The sequence below is a fragment of the Tamandua tetradactyla genome, chromosome 2, assembly GCF_023851605.1.
Source record: "Tamandua tetradactyla isolate mTamTet1 chromosome 2, mTamTet1.pri, whole genome shotgun sequence".
Classification (NCBI taxonomy): Eukaryota; Metazoa; Chordata; class Mammalia; order Pilosa; family Myrmecophagidae; genus Tamandua; species Tamandua tetradactyla.
Genome location: NC_135328.1, coordinates 157,457,582 through 157,472,046, shown reverse-complemented (window position 1 = coordinate 157,472,046; position 14,465 = coordinate 157,457,582). Strand labels below are relative to the sequence as shown.

At 38.4% G+C, this 14,465-nt stretch overlaps 1 protein-coding gene and 1 pseudogene across 6 annotated transcripts in view; one reads left to right on the top strand and one right to left on the bottom strand.

The window, feature by feature from the left end:
• The window catches only part of DOCK7 (dedicator of cytokinesis 7), a 444,028-nt gene that overhangs the window by 81,614 nt on the left and 347,949 nt on the right, over positions 1–14,465 (bottom strand). The gene's annotated exons all lie outside the window — the stretch shown is intronic.
• On the top strand, positions 1,826–2,926 carry LOC143674117 (heterogeneous nuclear ribonucleoprotein D-like pseudogene; annotated as a pseudogene).

Sequence of the window (14,465 nt, the reverse complement as noted above, 5' to 3'; positions counted from 1 at the left end):
ATATTAACAAAATTCAACTATATGTTGAAAATTTTGGTATGGGAGAATATTTTAATAGTATGCTTAGTATGAGGCTGTTGCGTACCCAGAAAAGCCATGCTCTTTAATCCTGATTCAATATCATTGGGTAGGATCTTTTTGATTAGGTTGTTTCCACAAAGATGTGACCCACCCATTTGTGGATAGGACCTTTTGATCAGGTGGTTTCAATGGAGCTGTGTCTCCACCCATTCAAGGCGGGTTGCTTACTGGAGTCTTTAAGAGGAAACTATTTTGGAAAAAGCTTCAGAGCTGACACAGAGAGATACATTTGGAGAAACAGAAAGAAAATACCCCTGGGGAAGCCTTTTGAAAGGAGAAGCCTGGTGAGAAACCTAGCAGATTTTCGTAGCCAAGTGCTCCCCGGTTGACAGAGAAACCCTGAACATCATTGGCCCTTTCTTTTTTTTAACTTTGTCAGTATTTTTTAAAATTTATTAAATTAAAAAAAATTAACAACAAACGAACAAAAACACTCTTACCATATGATCATTCTGTTCTACATATATAATCAGTAATTCACAATATCATCACATAGTTGCATATTCATCATCATAATAATTTCTTAGAACATTTGCATCGGTTCAGAAAAAGAAATAAAAAGACAACAGAAAAAGAAACAAAACAAAAACAGAAAAAAAAAAAGAGATTATACATACCACACCCCTTATCCCTCCCTTTCATTGGTCACTAGCATTTCAAACTAAATTTATTTCAACATTTGTTCCCCCTATTATTCATCTTTATTCCATATGTTCTACTCGTCTGTTGTCAGGGTAGATAAAAGGAGCATCAGACACAAGGTTTTCACAATCACACAGTTACACTGTGAAAGCTATATCATTATTCAATCATCATCAAGAAACATGGCTACTGGAATACAGCTCTACATTTTCAGGCAGTTCCCTCCAGCTTCTCCACTACATCTTGAATAACACGGTGATATCTACTTAATGTATAAGAATAACCTCCAGGATAACCTCTGGACTCTGTTCGGAATCTCTCAGCCATTGACACTTTGTCTCATTTCACTCTTCCCCCTTTCAGTAGAGAAGTTTATCTCAATCCGTTCCTGCTGAGTCTCAGCTCATTCTAGGGTTTTTCTCAATCCCTTGATGCTGAGTCTCAGCTCATTCTAGGATTTCTGTCCCACGTTGCATTGGCCCTTTCTTGAGTCAAGGTATCTTTATCTGGATGCCTTAGTTTGAACATTTTAATGGCCTTAGAACAGTAAATTTGTAACTTAATAAATCACCTTCATAAAAGCCAACCCATTTCTGGTATACTGCATTTCTGGCAGTATTAACAAACTAAAATAAACAGAAAATGTTTATTAAGTAATACACATTGCAGCCATTTGAAATTTCCCTGAAATCAAATATTTAGAATGAATTAATTACATTTGGGATTAATATACAGAGTGCTGACAACCCAGGATAGGAATTTCTCTGAAGAAATTTAATCCAACAATTACATCTTAGCGGAAAAAACAGATAAGCTCTTCATTGTGTTTCCATTACTGCTCCACGCGGTTTTCCTGGGGAAAGCTTAAGAAACTTCTACTTTGGGGACCGGTAGAAGATTGGTACTCAGGTCTCCAGAAAGTATTGTCTTGAGTATTTATGGTGGAAGGTTGTGTTGACGGAGAAGGAAGAGGTTGTTACTGAATTGGGAAGGATCCGTTTAAGAAGTGGTGTCTGAGCTAAAAAGAATCTGGGCAGAACCTTTACCATGTTTTGCTGGTTTCGTTTAAACTTTGTGTTATGCAGTGTGGAGAACAAGCTGTCACTGTTTTGATAAAATGTTTATTGGAGGCTTGAGCTGGGATACAAGCAAGAAAGATCTGACTGAGTATTTGTCTCATTTGGAGAGGTTGTAGACTGCACAATTAAAACAGATCCAGTCACTGGAAGATCAAGAGGATTTGGATTTGTACTTTTCAAGGATGCTGCTAGTGTTGATAAAGTTTTGGAACTGAAAGAACACAAACTGGATGGCAAATTGATAGACCCCAAAAGGGTGAAGGCTTTAAAAGGGAAAGAATCCCCCAAAAAAGTTTTTGTGGGTGGATTGAGTCCAGATACTTCTGAAGAGCAAATAAAAGAATATTTTGGAGCATTTGGAGAGATTGAAAATATTGAACTTCCCATGGATACAAAAACAAATGAAAGAAGAGGATTTTGTTTTATCACGTATACAGATGAAGAGCCAGTAAAAAAATTACTAGAAAGCAGATATCATCAAATTGGTTCTGGGAAGTGTGAAATTAAGGTTGCACAACCCAAAGAGGTATATAGGCAGCAACAGCAACAACAGAAAGGAGGAAGAGGAGCTGCAGCTACTGGACGAGGTGGTACTAGGGGTCGTGGACGAGGTCAGGGCCAAAACTGGAACCAAGGATTTAATAACTATTATGATCAAGGATATGGAAATTACAGTAGTGCCTATGGTGGTGATCAGAACTATAGTGGCTATGGCGGATATGATTATACTGGGTATAACTATGGAAACTATGGATATGGACAGGGATATACAGACTACAGTGGCCAACAGAGCACATATGGCAAGGCATCGCGTGGGGGTGGCAATCACCAAAACAATTACCAGCCATACTAAAGGAGGACCTTGGAGAAAAGAGGAGGAAATGCTAAAGTAACCCATCTTGCAGGACGGTGTTGAAGATTGGTCTTCTGTTGATCTAAGATGATTATTTTGTAAAAGACTTTCTAGCGTACAAGACACAACTGTCCAACTGTATATAGCTGCCATTTAGTTTTCTTTGTTTTTACTTTGTCCTTTGCTATCTGTGTTATGCCTCAGTGTGGATTTGTTTATACAAATTTTATTTGTATGATTTCACGTTAAACCTCAAATAAATGCTTCCTTATGTGATTGTAAAAAAAAAAATAGATAAAATAATCCAGTTGGAAATTTAGTTTACAAACATTTCCTTTCATTTATTTTCATATACTTGTTATTCTGTAGTTAACCAAGCACTATTCTGAGTGTTCTACAAATATTCACTATTCAAAGCAACCTTACTGAAGTAGGTAATACTCAATTTTACAGATGAGAAAGTGATGCACAGAGTAAAACAGCCACTAAGTAGCAGAGCTGGTATGCAGACATGAGCAATCTGACTTCAGAGGCTGTGCTTTTAACCAAATGCTACAATGCCTTTAAGGTGAAAAGCATTCCATCAAATGAAGTAACCTACATTTATAAACACGACACTTGATTGACTTGCTTTTTTTCTTATGAGAACTTATTTTCTTTTATAAATACTCTAAAGCACTCATTATGTGACAGGCACTTTGCTAAATACTTTACAATTTACAAATGCTAATTTATTTACTCTTTATACTAAACAAGGCCTGAAGATGTTATGTAATTGGCTCAGGATTCCAGAACTGCTAAGTGGGAGGTGGGACTCAAAGCCAAGCAGTTTGGCTCTTATGCACTATGATATGCTGCATAATATATCATTGGAATGATTTCCAATCTCTTCCCCCCCCCCTTTTTTTTAATTTTTAGGACTCAAATACTTTAAATTATTAAATATTTTAAGCTTATATTCTATAAAATTAATAGATGTATCTTTTCCTACATTTCAAAGGTTAAATTGAAAAATACATTTAAAAATCAAAGTATAAATTGGTATCAATTCAAAATCTAAGAATTCAGACATTTTAAAATTACTGATTGTCATGGTTAGGTTCATGCGTCAACTTGGCCAAGTGGTGCCACCTGTTTGTCTGGTTGGGCAAGTGCTGGCCTGTCTGTTGCGATGAGGACATTTCACAGAATTAAATCATGATCATGTCAGCTGCATCCAGCCAAGAATTTGATAACCAGGGAGATTTTCTTTCAAAAATTAGGGAGCAAGTAAGACATTCTCAGATAAACAAAAACTGAGGGAGTTCATCACCACTTCAAGAAACGCTAAAGGGAATTCTTCCGGCTGAAAGAAACAGACACTAGACCAGTGGTTCAAAGCATAAAGAAATAAAGACCCATGGTAAAAGCAAGCCCTTTGAGCTGAAGGGATACAGACTGTGCAGCAGGACTAGATACAAAAACTCAAAAATGGACAGCACAATAATACCTAATTATAAAGTAATCATGTTAAAACACTGAATGAAGCTGCATCTGAGCTATAGGTTTTTTTTTTTTACTATTATTATTACTTTATTTTTTTCTCTATATTAACATTCTATATCATTTTCTGTTGTGTTGCTGCTAGTTCTTCTAAACCGATGCAAATGTACTAAGAAATGATGATCATGCATCTATGTGATGATGTTAAGAATTACTGATTGCATAAGTAGAATGGTATGATTTCTAAATGTTGGGTTAATTTCTTTTTTTCCGTTAATTAATAAAAAAATAAAAAACAAAAAACAAAAAACAAGCCCTTTGGTAATTAAAAATGCCAGTACTATTGTAGCATATTGTTTGTTATGTAACTACACTTCTTATTTCCTACAGGTGCAAAAAAGCAAATGCATAAAAGTAATGATAAATCTACATTTTGGGGCATAACATGTACAAAGAGATAAATGGGAAAAAGTACAAAATATTGATTTCTTCTTTGACTCACTGATTTTGTTTAAGAGTGTGTTATTTAACTTTCACATATTTGTGGATTTTCCACTTCTTTGCCTGTTGATTTCCAGCTTGATTCCGTTGTTGTAAGAGAAGATGCTTTGTATAATTTCAGTTGTTTTAAATTTACTGAGACTTGTTTTGTGATGCAACATGTGATCTATCCTGAAGAATGATCCGTGAACACTGGAGAAGAACATGCACCCTGTTGTTTGTGGCGCAATGTTCCATGTGGCACAATGTTCAATGTTCCATGAGTTCACTGATGATATTCAAATTCTGTTTCCTTATTGATTATGTGTCTAGATATTTATCTACTGATGAAAGTGTTGTATTGCAGTCTCTAACCATTACTATTGATGTGCCTATATCTTCCTTCAGTTTTACAAGTGTTTGCCTCACGTATTTTGGGGCATCTGTGATTAGTTGCATAAATATCGAAGATTGTTATTACTTCTTGGTGGACTGATCCACCAAGATATAGTAACCTCCTTTGTCTCTCAGAACAGTTTTTAATGTCTATTATGCTACCCCAGCTCTCATTTGCTATTATCTGCAAGGATTAGTTTGTTCCATCCTTTCACTTTCAACCTATTTGTGTGTATGGGTCTAAAGTGAGTTTCTTATGAACAGCACAGAGTCGGATTGTGCTTTTAAACTAATTCTGCCAATCTGTGTCATGATTGGGGAGTTCAATCAATTGACATTCGATGTCATTATGTAAAGGCAGTATTTATTTCAGCTATTTTGTCCTTTGGATTTTATAAATCTTATATTTTTTGGTCTCTCTTTTCTGTTACTGCAGCTTCCTTTTCTGTCTAACTGAACTTTTTTTTTTATTAATTAAAAAAAATTAACTAACACAACATTAGAAATCAATCCATTCTACATATGCAATCAGTAATTCTTAATATCATCACATAGGTGTATTGTCATCATTTCTCAGTACATATGCATCGATTTAGAGAAAGAAATAGCACGACAACAGAAAAAGAAATAAAGTGATCACACAGAGAAAACACAAATAAAAATAAAAAGTACAAAAATATATAAGAGAAAGAAAAAAAAACAAAAAAAAACTATAGATCAGATGCAGCTTCATTCAGCGTTCCAACATAATTACATTACAGTTAGGCAGTATTGTGCTGACCATTTTTTTTTTTAGACATCATACCATTCTGCATATGCAATCAGTAATTCTTAACATCACCACATAGATGCATGATCATCGTTTCTTAGTACATTTGCATCGGTTTAGAAGAACTAGCAGTATAACAGAAAAAAATAAAGAATGTTAATATAGAGAAAAAAAAATCAAAGTAATAATAATAAGAACAAAACAAACAAAACAAAACAAAACAAGAACCTATCGCTCGGATGCAGCTTCGTTCAGTATTTTAACATGATTACTTTACAATTAGGTATTATTGTGCTGTCAATTTTTGAGTTTTTGTATCTAGTCCTATTGCACAGTCTGTATTCCATCAGTTCCAATTACCCATTATCTTACCCTGTTTCTAACTCCTGCTGAACTCTGTTACCAATGACATATTCCAAGTTTATTCTCGAGTGTCGATTCACATCATTGGGACCATAGAGTATTTGTCTTTTAGTTTTTGGCTAGACTCACTCAGCATAATGTTCTCTAGGTCCATCCATCGTGCCTTAAACTTTATCCTGCCTTAAACTTATGAAGTTTAAGGCAGGATAAACTTCATAAGTTTATCCTGCCTTAAAGCTGCATAATATTCCATCGTATGTATATACCACAGTTTGTTTAGCCACTCGTCTGTTGATGGACATTTTGGCTGTTTCCATCTCTTTGCAATTGTAAATAACGCTGCTATAAACATTGGTGTGCAAATGTCTGTTTGAGTTATTGCCCTTAATTCCTTTGAGTAGATTCCCAGCAATGGTATTGCTGGGTTGTATGGCAATTCTATATTCAGCTTTTTGAGGAACCGCCAAACTGTTTTCCACAGTGGTTGCACCATTTGGCATTCCCACCAACAGTGGATAAGTGTGCCTCTTTCACCGCATCCTCTCCAGCACTTGTCATTTTCTGTTTTGTTGATAATGGCCATTCTGGTGGGTGTGAGATGATATCTCATTGTGGTTTTGATTTGCATTTCTCTAATGGCCAGGGACATTGAGCATCTCTTCATGTGTCTTTTGGCCATTTGTATTTCCTCCTCTGAGAGGTGTCTATTCAAGTCTTTTTCCCATTTTGTAATTGGGTTGGCTATCTTTTTGTTGTTGAGTTGAACAATCTCATTATAAATTCTGGATACTAGACCTTTATCTGATGTCGTTTCCAAATATTGATTCCCATTGTGTAGGCTGTCTTTCTACTTTCTTGATGAAGTTCTTTGATGCACAAAAGTGTTTAATTTTGAGGAGTTCCCATTTATTTATTTCCTTCTTCAGTGTTCTTGCTTTAGGTGTAAGGTCCATAAAACCGCCTCCAATTGTAAGATTCATAAGATATCTCCCGACATTTTCCTCTAACTGTTCTATGGTCTTAGACCTAATGTTTAGATCTTTGATCCATTTTGAGTTAACTTTTGTGTAGGGTGTGAGAGATGGGTCTTCTTTCATTCTTTTGCATATGGATATCCAGTTCTCTAGGCACCATTTATTGAAGAGACTGTTCTGTCCCAGGTGAGTTGGCTTGACTGCCTTATCAAAGATCAAATGTCCATAGATGAGAGGGTCTATATCTGAGCACTCTGTTCGATTCCATTGGTCGATATATCTATCTTTATGCCAATACCATGCTGTTTTGACCACTACGGCTTCATAATATGCCTTAAAGTCAGGCAGTGCAAGACCTCCAGCTTCGTTTTTTTTCCTCAAGATGTTTTTAGCAATTCGGGGCACCCTGCCCTTCCAGATAAATTTGCTTATTGGTTTTTCTATTTCTGAAAAATACGTTGTTGGGATTTTGATTGGTATATTGCATTGAATCTGTAAATCAATTTAGGTAGGATTGACATCTTAACTATATTTAGTCTTCCAATCCATGAACACGGTATGCCCTTCAATCTGTTTAGGTCTTCTGTGATTTCTTTTAGCAGTTTTTTGTAGTTTTCTTTATATAGGTATTTTGTCTCTTTAGTTAAATTAATTCCTAGGTATTTTATTCTTTTAGTTGCAATTGTAAATGGGATTCGTTTCTTGATTCCCCCCTCCGCTTGTTCATTGCTAGTGTATAGAAATGCTACAGATTTTTGAATGTTGATCTTGTAACCTGCTACTTTGCTGTACTCATTTATTAGCTCTAGTAGTTTTGTTGTGAATTTTTCCGGGTTTTCGACGTATAGTATCATATCATCTGCAAACAGTGATAGTTTTACTTCTTCCTTTCCAATTTTGATGCCTTGTATTTCTTTTTCTTGTCTAATTGCTCTGGCTAGAACCTCCAACACAATGTTGAATAATAGTGGTGATAGTGGACATCCTTATCTTGTTCCTGATCTTAGGGGGAACGTTTTCAATTTTTCCCCATTAAGGATGATATTAGCTGTGGGTTTTTCATATATTCCCTCTATCATTTTAAGGAAGTTCCCTTGTATTCCTATCCTTTGAAGTGTTTTCAACAGGAAAGGATGTTGAATCTTGTCAAATGCCTTCTCTGCATCAATTGAGATGATCATGTGATTTTTCTGCTTTGATTTGTTGATATGGTGTATTACATTAATTGATTTTCTTATGTTGAAGCATCCTTGCATACCTGGGATGAATCCTACTTGGTCATGATGTATAATTCTTTTAATGTGTTGTTGGATACGATTTGCTAGAATTTTATTGAGGATTTTTGCATCTATATTCATTAGAGAGATCGGCCTGTAGTTTTCTTTTCTTGTAATATCTTTGCCTGGTTTTGGTATGAGGGTGATGTTGGCGTCATAGAATGAATTAGGTAGTTTTCCCTCCACTTCGATTTTTTTGAAGAGTTTGAGGAGAGTTGGTACTAATTCTTTCTGGAATGTTTGATAGAATTCACATGTGAAGCCGTCTAGTCCTGGACTTTTCTTTTTAGGAAGCTTTTGAATGACTACTTCAATTTCTTTACTTGTGATTGGTTTGTTGAGGTCATCTATGTCTTCTTGAGTCAAAGTTGGTTGTTCATGTCTTTCCAGGAACCCGTCCATTTCCTCTAAATTGTTGTATTTATTAGCGTAAAGTTGTTCATAGTATCCTGTTATTACCTCCTTTATTTCTGTGAGGTCAGTAGTTATGTCTCCTCTTCCATTTCTGATCTTATTTATTTGCATCCTCTCTCTTCTTCTTTTTGTCAATCTTGCTAAGGGCCCATCAATCTTATTGATTTTCTCATAGAACCAACTTCTGGCCTTATTGATTTTCTCTATTGTTTTCATGTTTTCAATTTCATTTATTTCTGCTCTAATCTTTGTTATTTCTTTCCTTTTGCTTGCTTTGGGGTTAGCTTGCTGTTCTTTCTCCAGTTCTTCCAAATGGATAGTTAATTCCTGAATTTTTGCCTTTTCTTCTTTTCTGATATAGGCATTTAGAGCAATAAATTTCCCTCTTAGCACTGCCTTTGCTGCGTCCCATAAGTTTTGATATGTTGTGTTTTCATTTTCATTCGCCTCGAGGTATTTGCTAATTTCTCTAGCAATTTCTTCTTTGAACCACTCGTTGTTTAGGAGTGTGTTGTTGAGCCTCCACGTATTTGTGAATTTTCTGGCACTCTGCCTATTATTGATTTCCAACATCATTCCTTTATGGTCCGAGAAAGTGTTGTGTAAGATTTCAATCTTTTTAAATTTGTTAAGACTTGCTTTGTGACCCAGCATATGGTCTATCTTTGAGAATGATCCATGAGCACTTGAGAAAAAGGTGTATCCTGCTGTTGTGGGATGTAATGTCCTATAAATGTCTATTAAGTCTAGTTCATTTATAGTAATATTCAGATTCTCTATTTCTTTGTTGATCCTCTGTCTAGATGTTCTGTCCATTGATGAGAGTGGTGAGTTGAAGTCTCCAACTATTATGGTATATGAGTCTATTTCCCTTTTCAGTGTTTGCAGTATATTCCTCACGTATTTTGGGGCATTATGATTCGGTGCGTAAATATTTATGATTGTTATGTCTTCTTGTTTAATTTTTCCTTTTATTAATATATAGTGTCCTTCTTTGTCTCTTTTAACTGTTTTACATTTGAAGTCTAATTTGTTGGATATTAGTATAGCCACTCCTGCTCTTTTCTGGTTGTTATTTGCATGAAATATCTTTTCCCAACCTTTCACTTTCAACCTATGTTTATCTTTGGGTCTAAGATGTGTTTCCTGTAGACAGCATATAGAAGGATCCTGTTTTTTAATCCATTCTGCCAATCTGTGTCTTTTGATTGGGGAATTCAGTCCATTGACATTTAGTGTTATTACTCTTTGGATAATATTTTCCTCTATAATTTTGCCTTTTGTATTATATATATCATATCTGATTTTCCTTCTTTCTGCACTCTTCTCCACACCTCTCTCTTCTGTCTTTTTGTATCTGACTGTAGTGCTCCCTTTAGTATTTCTTGCAGAGCTGGTCTCTTGGTCACAAATTCTCTCAGTGACTTTTTGTCTGAGAATGTTTTAATTTCTCCCTCATTTTTGAAGGATAATTTTGCTGGATATAGGAGTCTTGGTTGGCAGTTTTTCTCTTTTAGTATTTTAAATATATCATCCCACTGTCTTCTAGCTTCCATGGTTTCTGCTGAGAAATGTACACAAAGTCTTATTGGGTTTCCCTTGTATGTAATGGATTGTTTTGCTCTTGCTGCTTTCAAGATCTTCTCTTTCTCTTTGACCTCTGACATTCTAACTAGTAAGTGTCTTGGAGAACGCCTATTTGGGTCTAATCTCTTTGGGGTGCGCTGCACTTCTTGGATCTGTAATTTTAGGTCTTTCATAAGAGTTGGGAAATTTTCAGTGATAATTTCTTCCATTAGTTTTTCTCCTCCTTTTCCCTTCTCTTCTCCTTCTGGGACACCCACAACACATATATTTGTGCGGTTCATATTGTCCTTGAGTTCCCTGATACCCTGTTCAAATTTTTCCATTCTTTTCCCTATAGTTTCTGTTTCTTTTTGGAATTCAGATGTTCCATCCTCCAATTCACTAATTCTATCTTCTGTCTCTTTAAATCTATCATTGTAGCTATCCATTATTTTTTCTATGTTTGCTACTTTATCCTTCACTTCCATAAGTTCTGCGATTTGTTTTTTCAGTTTTTCTATTCTTCTTTATGTTCAGCCCATGTCCTCTTCATGTCCTCCCTCAATTTATCGATTTCATTTTTGAAGAGGTTTTCCATTTCTGTTCGTATATTCAGCATTAGTTGTCTCAGCTCTTGTGTCTCATTTGAGCTATTGGTTTGTTCCTTTGACTGAGCCATATTCTCAATCTTTTGAGCGTGGACAGTTATCTTCTGCTGCTGGCGTCTGGGCATTTATTCAGATTTCTCTGGGTGTTGGACCCAGCAAGGTTGTAATATTTTTCTGTGAAATCTCTGGGATCTGTTTTTCTTATCTTGCCCAGTATGTGGCGCACGTGGAACACGTTTGTCTCAAGTGTTTGGAATGGGTCTCCCCCAGTCACCGATCTCCGTGGCCTGGGGATTTCGGATCCAATTCTCTCCGTTGGTTCAGGGGCTGCGCGTGGTGGGGGCGTCAGCTGCCGCGGCTTGAGGGGACCCTGTGGCTGGTTGCGGGCTTCAGTGGGCCTGGGGGATTCCCCACTGGACCAGGAAGCCTCCCGTGGGGGGGGGGGGGGCTACCGCGGCTTGGATAGCCCTCCTATCCGAGACTCGTATCCGCGGACTCGAAGCAGAGACTCGAAGCCGCCCGCAAAAGAGGGGTGCCGCCAGCCTCGGCTTGGGAAACTTGCTTCTCCAATACTCTCAGCCGGCCCGGAAAGGAGGGAGGGAGTAGCTCGGACCACCGCAGCTGCCGCTGATCGGGAAATCACGCGCGGCTCGGGGGTCTCACCGCAGCCGAGTCTCGCAGTCAGTCTAGCCAGCCCAGACTTTGGATAGCCCTCTGATCTGAGATTCGTAGCCGCGGACTCAAAGCCGAGACTCAAAGCCGCCCACAAAAGAAGGGCGCCGCCTGCCTCGGCTTGGGAAACTTGCTTCTCCGATACTCTCAGCCAGCCCGGGAAGGAGGGAGGGATTAGCTCGGACCGCCGCAGCTGCGGCTGCTCGGCAAATCACGCGCTGCTCGGGGGTCTCGCCGCAGCCAAGAGTCGCAGTCAGACTTGCCAGCCCAGACTTTGGATAGCCCTCTGATCCGAGACTCGTAGCTGCGGACTCGAAGCCGAGACTCGAAGCCGTCCGCAAAAGTGTGGCGCCGGCCGCCTTGGCTGGGAAGCTTGTCTCTCTGAGTCTCTCAGCCAGCCCAGGGAGGAGGGAGGGATTAGCTGGGACCGCCGCAGCTGCGGCTGCTCGGGGGTCTCGCCGCCGCCAAATCTCACAATCAGACTTGCCAGCCCAGACGTTGGATAGCCCTCTGATGCGAGACTCGTAGTCGCGGACTCGAAGCCGAGACTCGAAGCCGCCCGCAAAAGTGTGGCGCCGGCTGCCTTGGCTGGGAAGCTTGTCTCTCCGCGTCCCTCAGCCAGCCCGGGAAGGAGGGAGGGATTAGCTCGGACCGCCGCAGCTGCGGCTGCTCGGTAAATCGCCCGCCGCTCGGGGATCTCACTCATCGCAGCCGAGTTTCGCAGTCAGACTAACCAGCCCAGACTGGGTTACGCTGTGTGTCCATTCCCTGCTGTAGCCCCGGGAGCTGTTCTGTACCATTTCTGTTCACCTATTAGTTGATTTGGAGTCGGAGGAACTAAGACGCATGTACCTTACTAAGACGCCATCTTGGACTCCCCCTAACTGAACTTTTTTGATGTATCTCACCGATCCTTTTCTCATCGGGTTTCTGTGTATATATATATATATTTTTTTTTTTTAACTTTTTTTTTTTTTTTTTTTTTAGAGAGAGGGAGGAAGGGAAGGAAAGACAGAGAGAAGGAAGGAAGGATGGAAGGAAGGAAGGGAGGAAGAAAGGGAAACATCTTTAAACATTTTCTTGTTTTATTGTATTTTGTTTGTTTGTTTGTTTTTTACATGGGCTGGGGCCGGGAATCGAACTGAGGTCCTCCGGCATGGCAGGCAAGCACTTTGCCCGCTGAGCCACCGCGGCCCGCCCTTAACTTTTTTTTATTAATTAAAAAAAAATGAACAAACAAAACATTAAGATATCATTCCATTCTACATATGCAATCAGTAATTCTTAATATCATCACATAGCTGCATATTCATAATTTCTTAGAACATTTGCATCGATTTAGAAAATGAAATAAAGACAACAGAAAAAGAAATAAAACGATAACAGAAAAAAAAGATTATACATACCATACCCCTTACTCCTCCCTTTCATTTACCACTAGCATTTCAAACTAAATTTAACATTTGTTCTCCCTATTATTTATTTTTATTCCATGTGTTCTACTCTTCTGTTGATATAGTAGCTAAGAGGAGCATCAGACACAAGGTTTTCACATTCACAGAGTCTCATTGTGAAAGCTACATCATTGTTCAATCATCATCAAGAAACATGGCTACTGGAACACAGCTCTACATTTTCAGACAGTTCCCTCCAACCTCTCCATTATATCTTGAATAACATGGTGATATCTACTTAATGCATAAGAATAACCTCTATGATAACCTCTGGACTCTGTTCGGAATCTCTCAGCCATTGACACTTTGTCTCATTTCACTCTTCCCCCTTTGGTTGAGAAGGTTCTCTCAGTCCCTTGATGTTAATTCTCAGCTCATTCTAGGGTTTTTCTCAGTCCCTTGATGCTGAGTCTCAGCTCATTCTAAGATCTCTGTCCCACGTTGCCAGGAAGGTCCACACCCCTGGGAGTCATGTCCCACGCAGAGAGGGGGAGGGTGGTGAGACTGCTCGTCATGTTGGCTGGTGAGGGAGGCCACATCTAAGCAACAAAAGAGGCTCTCCTGGGGGTGACTCTTAGGCCTAAATTTAAGTAGACTTGACCTATCCTTTTTGGGGTTAAGTTTCATATGAACAAACCTCAAGACTGGGGGCTCAGCCTATAGCTTTGGTTGTCCACACTGCTTGTGAGAATATCAAGAATTCAACCTGGGGAAGTTGAATTTCTCCCCGCTCTCACCATTCCCCGAACAGGGCTTGCAAATACTTTTCCAGTCACTGATCAAATCAATCTGGGATTCATCGGGGCATCACTCTGGACAAACCAACAAAATCTCATGTCCTACCTGAGATTCCAAGTACTTATGACATTCAATCAAACTATCTACATGAGTTATATTAGGAAATGCTCAAGTCAAAATATAAATTTTGTAACAAACATTTTTTTGCTTTAGTCTCACACATAAGGTGACATTTTTAAGTATTATCATCTATTTTCAGCACCCTGCAATAATGACATTCCTTTGTTCTTCCTCATGCAGAAACATTCTTAAAATTTGTACATTGTACATTTCACTATTATTATACACTCCAGGCATTTCTAGATTATACCATCTCGATCTTTAACATCTATCTTTCTGATTTCAATGTCCCAGCCCTCCTCCCTCTATCATTCTCACATGCAGCTTCATTCAGTGTTCTAACATAATTATATTACAGTTAGGTAGTATTGTGCTTTCCATTTCTGAGTTTTTGTATCCAGTCCTGTTGCACAGTCTGTATCCCTTCAGCTCCAATTACCCAATATTTTACCCTACTTCTATCTTCTGATGGTCTCTGTTACCAATGACATATTCCA